The sequence below is a fragment of the Pipistrellus hanaki genome, assembly GCF_964339955.1.
Source record: "Pipistrellus hanaki genome assembly, chromosome: 1".
In the NCBI taxonomy this organism is placed as follows: Eukaryota; Metazoa; Chordata; class Mammalia; order Chiroptera; family Vespertilionidae; genus Pipistrellus; species Pipistrellus hanaki.
This window is the reverse complement of record NC_140503.1, coordinates 81,151,642-81,165,512: the sequence shown is the minus strand read 5'-3', so window position 1 is coordinate 81,165,512 and position 13,871 is coordinate 81,151,642. Positions and strand designations below refer to the sequence as shown.

Below are 13,871 nucleotides of genomic sequence, written 5' to 3'. Positions count from 1 at the left end.
AAGTGGAAATTATTGTATTAATTCCCTCTTGTCAGTACAGAAGGCAGTTAGCACACTGACAGGAGAAAAAAAAAATCCACCAGAGCCAGTTTCCCTGGCCTGTGCTGTACGGGAGAATGGGCCTGAGGCTCTGAGAGGCTGGACCCCATTCCTGCCTCTCACTAACGCTGGGCATTCAGCAAGGTACACAGCCTCTCTCTTCAGTGATTTACTCATCAGTAAAATGGGGGTGCAAAGGAAAATCACCTTATGTCATTACTGTGAAAATTAAGTGAGCCACCATGAAGCACTTAGTAAAGTACCTGATATGTGCTAAGTATTCAATAAAAAAAAAAAAAAAATGCCTAGTAGCACCCAGGATACTGTATCTCTATTTTTTTTTTAATTATCCAGTTAAAAAATATTTTAAAATATTTAAACAATATATCATCATATCTAATAAAGAGAGAATATGCTAATTGACCCTCACACCATCACAAAGATTGTGGTGCCCACAATCAATAAGGAGGGAATGTGCTAATTGACTACCATGCCCTCAATGATGGCAGCACCCACAGCCACAAGATGGCGGTGCACAGTTCCCTCAGCCCCTCTGGCGTGGCAAGCCACTGGAGTCCTCCAGTTCCCTCAGCCCCCCAGCCGCCTAGGGCCAGCCCGAGGCACAAGTAAGCCTCAGATGATGGCTGCCCAGTCACCCAGGGCCCCCGAGGTGCAGTTAATGGCCGAAGCTTGTGCTGCCAGCAGTGGCAGCAGAAGAGGTGTGATGGGGGCATCACCTTCCCCTGATCACTGGTCGCCTCCCACCCCTGAGGGCTCTAGGACTCTGAGAGGGGGCAGGCCAGGCTGATGGACACCCCTCCCATCCAGTGCATGAATTTTTATGCACCGGGCCTCTACTTTTATAATAAACAAATATGAATTTAGGAGACAAAAGACAACCAAGGATAATATGCATGACTGACAGAATTTCTTCTTAAACAGATCTATTTAAGAACACAATGCAAGATTGATTACATAAACCAGTTTTCATCTGAGTCACTCAATAAATTTTCTACTCCATTTTTCAATAAGTAAAACTTCTTAACAAAATTGAAATCTTTATAAAACTATTTTACAAATATAAAAAGTCATTTGACATTTACTGATAGAATTTGAACAGAGTGTTTTAATATTTTGTATTATCAGAGAAAATGATAAGAAAAATCACTGTCTCTCCTTATACAATATACAAACTTTAAAAAACCCACAAATCAGAGAACACACGGATTTTTACATGTACTGAATTTAAACCTCACATCAAACCTTGTTATCATTTTGAAATATCTGGCTGTTCAAAAACCAACAGACAAGCTTTCTCTAAAAGAAGTTTGTCATTTCTTCACTCCTCATAACCCTGCCAGCTTCCCTGTGCTCCTGTGACAGTATAATCAGTCAATTCAATCAGAGAAATTCTAAAGTACAATGGTAATTTTCTCTCACTTTTTTCTTTATACTGTCAGTTCAAGCCACCTGCTGAAAGCATTGATGTGGAACAGCTCAGTATTAGTTCTGAAATTAGTACCAGTCCCCAATTAAATACCTGGCACCTTTGGTCTAGGATGGAGACTCTTAATGGCATATAAACCCATCAGTAGAATCAGCACATTACTTAAGCTAGCCTTTTTCCAAGTCATTCCTACTGGCCCTTGTTGGTTATCACAACAAGGAACTGAAAGCAAGCCAGGAAATGAAAATGGGTTCAAGGGCACAGACCACAAATCTGAAAGACCATACTTCCTTATCAATGTCCATAAGCAGAATGTCACTGTGGTCTACTTTAAACAAATTTTGGAATGTAATGCACAGCCTATAATGAGGGTTAAAATGTCCCAAGACAACAGAACTATAATCCAGAATATAACAATAGTTGATGTCTCTAGAAAGCAATCCTGCATTTAAAATTCAAGATTCTAGTCATTTGAATTTCAATGCAGATTTTGCTACTATGAGCACCCCTTTCCAATGCTCCTTTAAACAGCAAGTAAAGTGCAATTACTTCTGGTATCTTACATGTTCCAGGGCCTTGCCTGGCCTGCCAAGCTCAGCAGGTAGGTCTATGGGCCCTGACTGAGGCCATGGGATGAAAGGCATTTACTACATCTACTCAGAGGGTTGGCGATGGACAACCTGTATAAGATTTATGCCTTAAATAATAAATAAACTAAACACCTTGAGGTAATTGGCTGTATGAAGCTTCACAATAGGGCAGCTAGCTTGTCTGAACAAAGTAAAATAAGATTAAATAATGAATGAGGAGTGCAGAGAATTTCAAGCCAAACTGATAATGCATGGGTTGTTGTTGTTTTTTGTTTTTTTTTAGTTTTTTTTGTTTTTTTTTTAAGTGAAAGTAATTGGTGAGTTGGTTTTTTATGGTTAAGAGGTGTCAATGGCACTTCCTCTTTCTCTGTCAACTGAAATTACTTCAAGGATGTGTATTTTTCTAGATTTCCAATGTTGGGTGCAGAGTTTAAGAAACAGCCTGCTGATGCCAAAACCGGTTCAGCTCAATGGATAGAGAGTCAGCTTGGGGACTGACGGGTCCCGGGTTAGATTCTGGTCAAGGGCATGTACCTTGGTTGCGGGCACATTCCCAGTACGGGGTGTGCAAGAGGCAGCTGATTGATGACTCTCTCTCATCGATATTTCTAACTCTCTATCACTCTCTCTTCCTCTCTGTAAAAAAAATCAATAAAAATATATTTAAAAGAAAAAAGAAACAGCCTGCTGAGTGATGGAAGGGTGTCCAAAGTCTATCCAAAACTCAATTCCACTAGTATTTTGTAAAGACAGAATCAACTTCTGATGATACCTGGGAAGAAATAATATCAGAGCCAACTTTTGAAAACTAATGTTTCTGACACATGTATGGATTTAATACCATCTTCCAGCACAAGGACCAATAAAGCCAGGCTCCATCAAGCAGCTTTCTAAGTCAGCAATACCAAAGCCATTCCCCTTGAGCCATTATGATTATCTTTTAAATAAGAAAATAATGTTTAATTGCTATCTTTAGAAAGAGTTAAATTCTAGCCAGAGGATAGTCAAGTCAGAAGCCTAAGAAGTATCTAAAAGGAAATAAAAACCAGATCCAGAAACGTGTGTTTATGCACGTCAAATCCATCATAATTTTTAATGAATCATACTTAGCCTCTTTATTACAAATTTTAATGATCAGAAGATTAAACAGTATTGTTAATTCCAAGCATCATTATTATCTGGGGCTATGCAAATAAAAATGCCCTCATCAGTGAGAGGTGCACATTGAGGTATTTACAACTGTAAACAAATTATGTCTGGAACTTGAAGGAAAAAAGTGAAGGTTTGATAAAGCAAAGTTGAAAGAATATTAGTAAATATTGAATACAGATATTTTCCAAAATATGCTCAGGAACATACTCCTTCAATATGCACTACATTAAAGATTTCTCAGGAGAGTGAGTGTACTAAATATAATTAATTCAAGAAAGTGGGGGGAATTCCCTCAAAGGGCACCAATGACCACATGGTAGAAATTCAAAGACAAAACCAAAAAGCATGGGGAGAAGTTATTGTGGAAGGTAGACTTTAAGAAGTTCCTAAAGTAATGTGACTTTTTTAGACACAAAAATTTAGAAAAATAATCATAACATCTATACTAATAAAAGGGTAATATGCTAATTAGACCAGACATCTTCTGGATGACATTCTGGGTGTCCTTCCAGACAAAGCCATAGATGGTGGGGCTGAGGTAGAGGTGGATAGAGGCAATTAGGCTGGCAGGGGAGAGCAGTTAAGGGGATCAGACTGGCAGGCAGGTGAGCGATTAGGAGCCAGCAGTCCCAGATTGCCAGAGGGATGTCCAACTGCCGTTTTAGGTTCTATCTTGCAGGGATTGGGCCTAAACTGGAAGTCAGACATCTCCCAATGGGTCTCAGATCGGAGAGGGTGCTGGCCAGGCTGAGGGACCCCCTTCCATGCACAAATTTCATGCACTGGGCCTCCAGTTTAAAAATAATAGAGTCTACACTTGAGAGATAGACAAAGACACAGACTTTTCTTTGGTTCACATTTAAGATATTAATTCAGAGTTTTCACTAAATCTGAACAAATAATAAATAGTTACAATTTTTTATCCCTTATTTATTTTTTAAATGGTTGTAATATCTCAAAACTGGGTTAATAAACCCAGAAATAATTTTATATTCCAACTAGAGGTGCATGAATTCATGCACCAGTGGGGTCCCTTGGCCTGGTCTGCAGGATCAGGTTGAAACCAGCTCTCCAAATCCCCTGAGTGGTCCCAGATAGCAAGAGGGTGCAGACCAGGCCGAGGGATCCCACCGGTGCATGAATTCATGCACCTCTAGTTGGAATATAAAATTATTTCTGGGTTTATTAACCCAGTTTTGAAATATTACAACCATTTAAAAAATAAATAGGGGCTAGGTAGGGATTCAGGAGGTTGGCTAACAGGGGAGGGAGTATGGAAGAGCTCTAGGGCATGCCCAGCCCTTCTCACTCAGTCCTGATCAGCTGGACCCCAGCAGCAAGCTAACCTCCACCTACCCCCTGGCGGTCATTGCATGTCATAGCAACTGGTCAACCAGTCAACTCTCTACCCCTAAGTGGTTGAGCAACCTTAGCATATAATTAGCATATTACGTGTTGGTTGAACGCAACCAGCCACTTAGAATAAGCATATTAGGATTTTATAATATAGGATTTTATAGACAATGATATTAAGGTACAGAAACTTGTAACTGGCTCAGTCATGGTATCACTGAGAAGTGGTTTGAATACAGGTCTTGGATTTTAAAATAGGGTATCTCAGTTTGTACACTGACTTTTATCATGAAAATCCTGGGGGGGGGGGGGAACCGCATACATAATACACTTAGTTTAAAATTTAGCTAATTACAATTCTTTTATCATACACATATATTGAAATAAAATTTCAATTAAAAATCTAAAATTGTTTTTAATTTAGTAAAACTTTTCCCATGCACTTAAAATTGAAAGTCAATGTTATCTTCATCCTATCCTAAGGATGATTTTTTTTTTTTTTTGTGGAAGTTACAGTTAATAGCAAACAAGTCAAGAAGGAGATGATAGTTATTTAACATGATCATTAGACATTATATACATTAACTTACACATGTATTGGACAATAAAACGTAGACTAGAACTCTGAACAAGAAAAAGCTTAAATTGACTAGGTAGATACCCGTAACTGCACAAGAAGATGTTTCACCAAGCCCATTGTTAACCACAGCCCCCAAAATATCAGATGTATCACAAGTTACTGCCAACCCAGCACAGCTCCAGAGTTCACAAAGTGAGTGCAGTGTCTCAATTGATAAATAGATGAGAATGTATGACAGAGTCTTAGGTAGTGGGTCTACAAGGAAAATAAAATGGGAAATTATACTAAACTATTTAGAGTGCCTCTCTAACAGTTGATGATGAACCCCTTTCCTTATTGTCTATAGTCATCAAATTTACCCTACTTCTAATTTATATCCTTTTACTTTGCCAATAGTACTCACTAATAGACTATGGATATATTTCCCCTCTAAGGCATCCCCATTGTATGGCCTTTATACTAGATGTTTAATCTTCCAGCATTCCTCTTTCACCAATTGTTTCTTTATTGTTCTCTTGACTCGGGTTTAACCCAGGTGTCACATCTTCTGGTATTCCATGAATACCCTATCTCAGGTCCCCTCAATACTCCCAATCATTCACCAACACCAACACCATTTCTCAGCTCCACCCAAAATTTCTGATCAAATGGTTCTGGGGAGTTGGGGCTGAAATTTGAATTTTCTAACATGCTCATAAGTAATGCTGAGCCAATCACAGTTCTCAGTACACAACACTGATTTTTCAGCTGCTTGCTGATTTTGAGTACTAGGCTTCAACCTTGTCATTCAATAGATTATCTTCCAAAGACATAAATGTGGATGCAGAGTTTTTTAAAGAATTTGTTTTAAAATTTTCCAAATATAAATAAAAACTTTTTTTGTACAAGTAACTAGTATTATATTTAATAGCTAACATTTACTGAACACTAACTCTCAATTCCAAGCACTATTCTAGGCACATTTTATTTATTATCTTCATGTCGTCCTCCCAAATACTCTACCAGGGACTATTAATATGTCCATCTTACAGATGAGACACCTGAAGCACAGGGATACCAGGTAACTTGCCAAGATAATTTGTTAGTGACTGAGAAGAAATTTAAACCTAGGGAAACTAGCTCCAGATCCCAATTTCTTTTTTAAAAAATATATTTTATTGATTTTTTACAGAAAGGAAGGGAGAGAAAGCGCTAGAAATGTTGATGAGAGAAACATCGACCAGCTGCCTCCTGCACACCCCCTACCGCAACCAATGTACATGCCCCTGACTGGAATCGAACCTGGAACCTTTCAGTCCACAGACCAACGCTCTACCGCTGAGCCAGATCCCAATCGGTTTCGGCAGATCCCAATTTCTTAACTATGATGGCTTGCAATCTTACACAGTGTATGCATTCCACAAACAGTAGATTTAGGAAGGTTAATATAAAATATAGTCCTGCTTCCTGATTCATGAATCACCTAAACAACAGATTTTACAAGTTGATTTTTTTTCTCTCTTGCCCACCAAGAGATAAATGATGAATTCTACATTCATACTACTAAACAGAAATGTGTGGTTATGATACCGTACCGCTAGAAAAATGCAGCTATGTGTGTGATATACAGGCTAGACTTGCCTGTGAATTCCTACAATGTAAGAATTTCTTACCCAAGGACGAGTTCTTTCACCTTCCCATCTGTCCTTTGAATTTTTAAATGTCTGAGACAGGTGGCCTGTTGGAAACCTAAAACCCTGTGGATCTAAGATATGATTAAAATCTGATGTTAGATTCTCTGATAAAAAATGATTTCTGCGTTTAGGCAGGAATTTGTAAGTACCCTGCAAAATGTGTCAATGATAACTTGAACCCTACATAGCCAAAATCTCTTCAGTTCTAGAATAGCATATGTTAGGACAATGATTTTCAACCTTATCATCTCATGGCACATATATGCTAAATACTAAAATTCTGTGCCATACCAATATATACATTACAGGGTTGTTTTTTTGCCAATCTGACAAAAAAATAGGTATAATTCTGATTAATACTAAATGGCTATAATTGTGTTGGCTGTTGTCATTTTTTTTTTATTTGATAATCTAAGGGAAAAGAGGTCACTTTTCCTAAGTAGTCAGGTATTGCATGTTCTAAAAATTCTTGAGGTACACCAGTTGAAAAATCTCTCTGCTAGAACAAATTTCTGCTTGCTCAATTTCCCCATGAAAAGCTTACATACCACTGCTGTGAAGGCATAAAAAGTAATCAAGTAACCAATTTTTGATGGTTTGAGATTTTTCTCCCTTTCTGAATTTACTAGTAGTTTTAATAGAAATGATGTAGAGTGCTCTTCTCTTGAATAGTTCTAATGAACTAGTAGTTTACCAGTTTTTTTCTTGATTCTATCTTTAGTAAATATAACTACAGTTCTCTGAGCAATATTTATAAATACAGCATTAATGATAGCTAATAAAATCAGTTAATAATGCAAGCTGAGTTCCATAATTGCATATTACAGAGCTCATTGCAAAATATATTACTCAAAAAATTTTATCAATGATTATACTTCATATAAATGCCAAGTACACTATGACTTTTCTGAAAACTAAAATGCACAAGAGAATTAAAAAGCTACTTGCCATGAACCACTCCCCAGTTTATATTTTTTAATGGGAAACACAACACAATTTTTAAAACACAATCTATTTCTATCCTAGAAAAGATGGAAAAAGTTTAATTGAAATCTATTTAGTGAGAACTTAAATCTATGCTGAGTTTAAAGTTTGGCACAGAATACTAAGCAATGATCATGCAGATAATTAAAATTTAAAAATGTTAAATGATTTATAGTCTTGTAAATAATTAAGGGAATTTAAAAATCCAAGTAATAAAATGTTAGAGAGAACATATATTACCTATCTATTTTCTAGAACAATAATATATGGGGGTACGTTACCTACATTTTGTTACTGGTAATGTCAGCAATGACTTTAATTTAAAAAGCTTTAGCAAACTTAATGAAATTAAACTAAATTGATTGGCATTCTGATCCAGCAGGTATTAAACACATCAAGGTAAAAACAAGGCTGCTGTGACAAATTCAATAGATCAATCTGCAGTGATGCAAAAATCCTATAAATTGAAATTTAACTAAAGAATATTGCACAAATGCCAATCCCCTCTGCAAAATAAAAGATTATTCATTTGAGACTATATTACTATAACCATCATGAAATCTATAATTGTGTTGTTTGATTCTCCAGCCTTTGACTGGCCTCCTTCATTTTTAATGTTCCTGTTTTTCTTTTCAGTGCATAGACCTCAGCATCTAGACTTCCTAATGTTCTAAGCTCATTTAATCATGAATCTTTACTAAAGAGAGACTTATCTTTGCAAAAGAAACACATCTTTACAATGAAAATTTTTTTTTAATATATATTTTATTGATTTTGTACAGAGAGGAAGGGAGAGAGAGAGAGAGCTAGAAACATCGATGAGGGAGAGTCATCGATCAGCTGCCTCTTGCACACCCCCTACTGGGGATATGCCCGCAGCCAAGGTACACACCCTTGACCGGAATCGAACCTGGGACCCTTCAGTCCCCAAGCCTACGCTCTATCCACTGAGCCAATCCGGTTTCGGCTACAATGAAGATTTTTTTAAAGGAAGTTTAAATTTAAGAATAAATTACCAGAGGGTGTCTGGAGAGAAGTTTCTTTACAGTAGTGAAAATATTTTAAAATTTTACATGGAACCTATTACCATGTTAATGCTGCTAGCATCCCCAAAATAGAAATAAATGCATGGGGAAGAATGTGTGTGTGCATTTTCCATTTACAACATGTGGTCAGAGAATAAATATCTACACAATTTCTGCTGATGTACACACCTGTAGATCCCAGCCTTTCCTATACCTTAGATGAATAAGTTGTTGAATTTTTACAGAAAGAAAGTAAAATTCTTCCATAATTGTGTTCTATATACCTGGAAGCGATTACTGGCTTTAATTCACATGCCTTAAGCATCTAGCACACTGTATAATAAATAATCTTTACTCAAAAAATTTAAATTACTTAAAAGTACTCAGCCCTGGCCTGTTTTCCTCAGTGGTTAGAGCATCAGCTCACAGACCAAAGAGTCCAGGTTCCATTCCTGGTCAAAAGCATAAACCTGGGTTGTTGGCCCAATCCCAGACCGGATCAGGTGTGTGTAGGAGGCAACCGATCTGTGTCACATCAATGTTTCTCTCTCCCTCTCTCTCTTTTTCTTTTTCTCTTTTCCCTCCCTCCCACTCTCCACTCTCTCTAAAAATCAATGGAAAAATATCTTCAGATGAGAATTATAAAAATAAACAAACAATAAATAAGTAAAAGTGCACAGACGGCCCTGTGTGAGCTATGTCCTGATATGCCAACGTTGCAAGTTCAATCTCCGGTTCGGGCATATACAAGAAGCAACAATCTTATATAATAAATGCCTAATATGCAAATCGACCAAATAGCGAAACAACCAGTGGGAAGACCAGTCACTATGATGCTAACTGACCACCAAGGGGAAGACATTCAACACAGGAGCTGCCTCCAGCCCACAGGCACCAGGCCAGCTAAGGTGGATGCCAGCCAGGGCCCCCTAATTGCCCCACCAGTCACCTCCCACAGAGGGAGGCGAACTGCAGCAGTGGCAGGGGGCAGGGCTGACAAGCAGGCAATGCCAGACCAGCCAAAGTGGGGGCCAGCAGGGACCCCCTGATTGTCCCACTGGTCACCCACAGATTGGCTGTGATCACTGGCCAGGCCTAGAGACCCTCCCCATGCACAGATTTCATGCACTAGGCCTCTAGTGAATGCATACTACTATGTTTCCCTGAAAATAAGACATCCCCCAAAAATAAGACCTAGCGCAACTTTGGGAGAAAAAATTAATATAAGACACTGTCTTATTTTCAGGGAAATAGGGTCTTATATTAATCTATGTTTCTATCTATCTATCTATCTATCTTTCTCTATAATCAATAAATAAAATTTTAAAAAGTTGACAAATACAGAGCAAAAGTGAAATGATAATAATAAAATGTTGGGAATGAGAGAAAAAGGTTGTCAAAAGAGATATATAGGAGTATTTTAAACTGGCTTTGAAAAATTCTTCCATCAAAGTAAGAACTTGAACATGGCTACCCCAACTCAAACAGTGTTTTTATTCCAACAGACATTCAGATTAATGTATCATAGCTGATATTTGACATAAGAGGAATAGCACTCATCCCAAGACAAAAGTTTTAAGCCAGGGTCATCAAACAATGCCCTGAAGGCCAAATCTGACTCAACACCAGTTTTTGTATATCTGTGAGCTATCAATAGTTTTTACATTTGTAAATGTTTAAAAAAGAGGAATGTTTCATATAAGAAAATTATATGAAATTCAAATTGCAATGTCCATAGGTTTCATTAGAAGACAGCAATCTAGATCAGGAACAAAAATAAATCGTACATATCCAACCTAACTGTACTAACCTAAAAGGCAAAATTCTAGAGTAAAAAACTAGAGGCATTAAAAGATCACTTTATAGGCAGAACCTAGAATTGTCCTTAAAATTACAAGTTTCAAAATTAGTTTAAACATAGTACAAAACAAACAATTTTACCAATATCTTGCACATAAATAATTGTCATATTTGTGTGTCAGGAAATAGAATAAGAATCAAGAGCCTTGAAATCACTTTCTGGGGGACCAGAAATAACTAATCTCATAGAGTGTGAGGGTCTTTTTGTCCCCTGGCATTTGTTATCCCTATAGGGGACCAAAATCCTTCATATCTTTTAAAGAATGGGGTTTAGATTTATAAAAACCTTAAAGATCAGTGAACTAAAGTCACTTCGCAAATACAGCATTCCCTTAAAGAAGAGTTCGTGAATATGTTTCCTTGTGTAAAGGTGTCCTATAAATCACGAAGCAGGAGACAGCTGGTTCATGGGCCTCAACTCACAGCTTCCAACCATTAAACCCTCACAAAGGTTAATCTAAGATATTGGCATACCAAATATTTTTTAAAAAATTATGCACACATTCGTTAGGCTCAAAGGTGAATCAAGGGGAAAAATGTAGTCAGGAGCATAAAGCAACAGCAAACTCATGAAAAGCCAACTAATCTTACTGCAGCAGTAGTGCCACATCCATTCCACAGCTGTCAGTGCTGTGAATTGGAGACCTGGCTTTGCTTTAGAAATAGTTCCAGCAGCTTGGCACCAAGGCTCCAGGAGCGAGTGGAAACCCAAATTAGGACATAGCAGCAGCAAGGAGGGAATAGAGAAGGCCAACTCTACCAATACTCTCCCCTAATGGAATCTCTAAATGCGATTTGTACAATGAAGAGTTCTGCATTAGCACGGCAGCCTACAGCCTCACTGAATGCTCACTCTCTCCTGATACTGCACTGAAACTATGGTAAAGATTACTTTTTTAAGGACACGAATGCATAAGAATAAGGGAAACACAAAAAGAGATTTTGGGCCATACTTTTTTTTCTAGGTGGTAAGAAGACATTAGCAGTAAATGATTTAGCACCATTGCATAAAGCACCCCAGGCCAACAGTATGGAGAGCTGAAACATAGCCCATTATCTCACAAAAGCCATACATGGTTTAGGACCTGGAGCATTAGTAACCTATAGCACTGGAAGAGAGAATAGTGCTGCAGGAAAATGTGTAGCTAAGATAAGAAGGATTGTATTCAAGCTGTTTGAGAAGATATTAGATGCCTGGTCCAGCTGCTAGGACTACCTTGTGGAAGTAAGAGTAGGAAGTCTGGAGGTTATTCTCTGGAGATAGATAAACTGGGGCTGTGGTTGGCAAACTGTGGCTTGTGAGCCACATGTGGCTCTTTGGACCCTTGAGTGTGGCTCTTCCACAAAATACCATGGCCTGGGCGAGTCTATTTTGAAGAAGTGGCATTAGAAGAAGTTTAAGTTTAAAAAATGTGGCTCTTAAAAGAAATTTCAATCGTTGTACTGTTGATATTGGGCTCTGTTGACTAATGAGTTTGCCGACCTCTGAACTAGGGGATAACCAGGAACAGTTGAAGATCCAAAACAGAGAGATTAAGTGATAATATGCAATCTGAGAACCCTACCCTTTCCCCCATGAGGCTTCTAGAATAGGTGTGGCCTTCCATATAAGGGTTTGGAAGTTCCTTCTTTAAGGAAACTAACAAGTTCAAAAGGAGAAATGTAAAGGTAGCAGGCACTGGGGTTCTCCACTACAGGGTGCACCTGGACTAGTCAATGATGAAGTTCAAAGTCAGCAGCCTGATTGATGCACTTACAACTTTGAATCCGCTTAACCAAAATGGACAAAAATTACGAGATAGCTGGCGAAATAGCTAACATAGAAGATAGGTACCAGATGAAAGCAACAGAATATGGCTACTTAAAAGAAACAGACTAAAGAGAAGAAAAGTAAAAACAGAAGCATATTACTTTTACTAATCATCAGAAAGAAGAAATATTGAATTTATAAATAGGAATAGGATAGAATAAAAAGAACATTTAGAGAACAAAAAAGATCTTAAGATTAAGACTATAATAAAAAATGAGAAAGTGAATCAACAGAAGAATTAGAGTGAAAATTTGAGGCAAACTCCTAAACAGTGAAGAAAAAAACAAACAAAACAAAACACACACACACAAAAACAAACAAACAAACAAAAAACAATGAAAAAAAATAAGAAAATAAATGGTGCACACATTCCAACATCCAAATAGCAATGTCAGAATTGGAAGAGAATAGGAAATAAGTCAATGAAGTTATTAAAAATTTTTCCAGAATGGAAGGGTAAGTTTTCAGATCAGAAGCCCACTGAGAACCCAAAACATTGCACAATGTCATTCATACCACATCACACACATCAGTGGGAAAATTCAAAACATCCGGAGAAGAAAGTTACATGCAAACATTATAAAAAATGTTTCAATTTCACTGAGCAACAAACCCAGAAACTATATGACAATGAAGAAATAGCCTCAAATTCTGAAGTCAAATTAATTCCTCCCTAGATTTTTCCATAAAACATCAATCAAGTGAAGAATGAAATAAAAACATTATAGAAATTCAAGACTCCTCCAAATTTATCTTTCATACACCCTTCCTCAGCAAACTACCAGAGGATGTGCTTCATCAAAATGAGGGAATAAACCAAAAATGAGAACACCTGGGACAATATGGGTAGATACTGGCACCATATTTCTAGTCATCCTGAAAAGAAAAGACCAGCTGAGTATAATTAACCTCAGTGGAACCATCATTCTTGCTTGTAATATACACAACAAATATGGTTCATTTTGGAGGAGGAGGAGGAAGAGGAGAAATGATGCTACGAACATGAATGGCAGCACTGAAGCCTGGAATCTCTATAAAAATCAACATCTTGAAAAAAGTCTTTTGATCCTCAGGGACCAAATTCCCAACCTTGAAACTACTGGCATTAGGGATCAGAAAAGTCATTCTGGTGGTGATGGTGGGGGTTGGGGGTGGGGATGGGAATAAGCTATCTTGTGTACTATAGAATATCTAGTAGCACCTCTGGCCTCGACCTCTTAGATGCCAGTAGCATACCCACTCCTGACAATTACAAATGTCTACAGATACCATTAATTGTCCTTTGAGGGTATTAAATCACTTCTGGCTAAGAACCAGTGCTATAGAGCAATTAAAGAATAAGGTAATTTTTATGGTAA

At 37.6% G+C, this 13,871-nt stretch overlaps 1 protein-coding gene and 1 long non-coding RNA gene across 20 annotated transcripts in view; one reads left to right on the top strand and one right to left on the bottom strand.

The window, feature by feature from the left end:
- NPAS3 (neuronal PAS domain protein 3) overlaps positions 1-13,871 on the bottom strand; it is an 865,565-nt gene that overhangs the window by 643,008 nt on the left and 208,686 nt on the right. The window lies entirely within an intron of this gene.
- Positions 2,341-13,871, top strand: part of LOC311618090 — a 474,169-nt gene continuing 462,638 nt past the window's right edge. For all 3 annotated transcript variants that reach the window (XR_014794225.1, XR_014794227.1, XR_014794228.1), the window contains exon 1: positions 2,341-2,367. This is a non-coding gene — a long non-coding RNA (uncharacterized lncRNA). The remainder of the gene's footprint in view (positions 2,368-13,871) is intronic.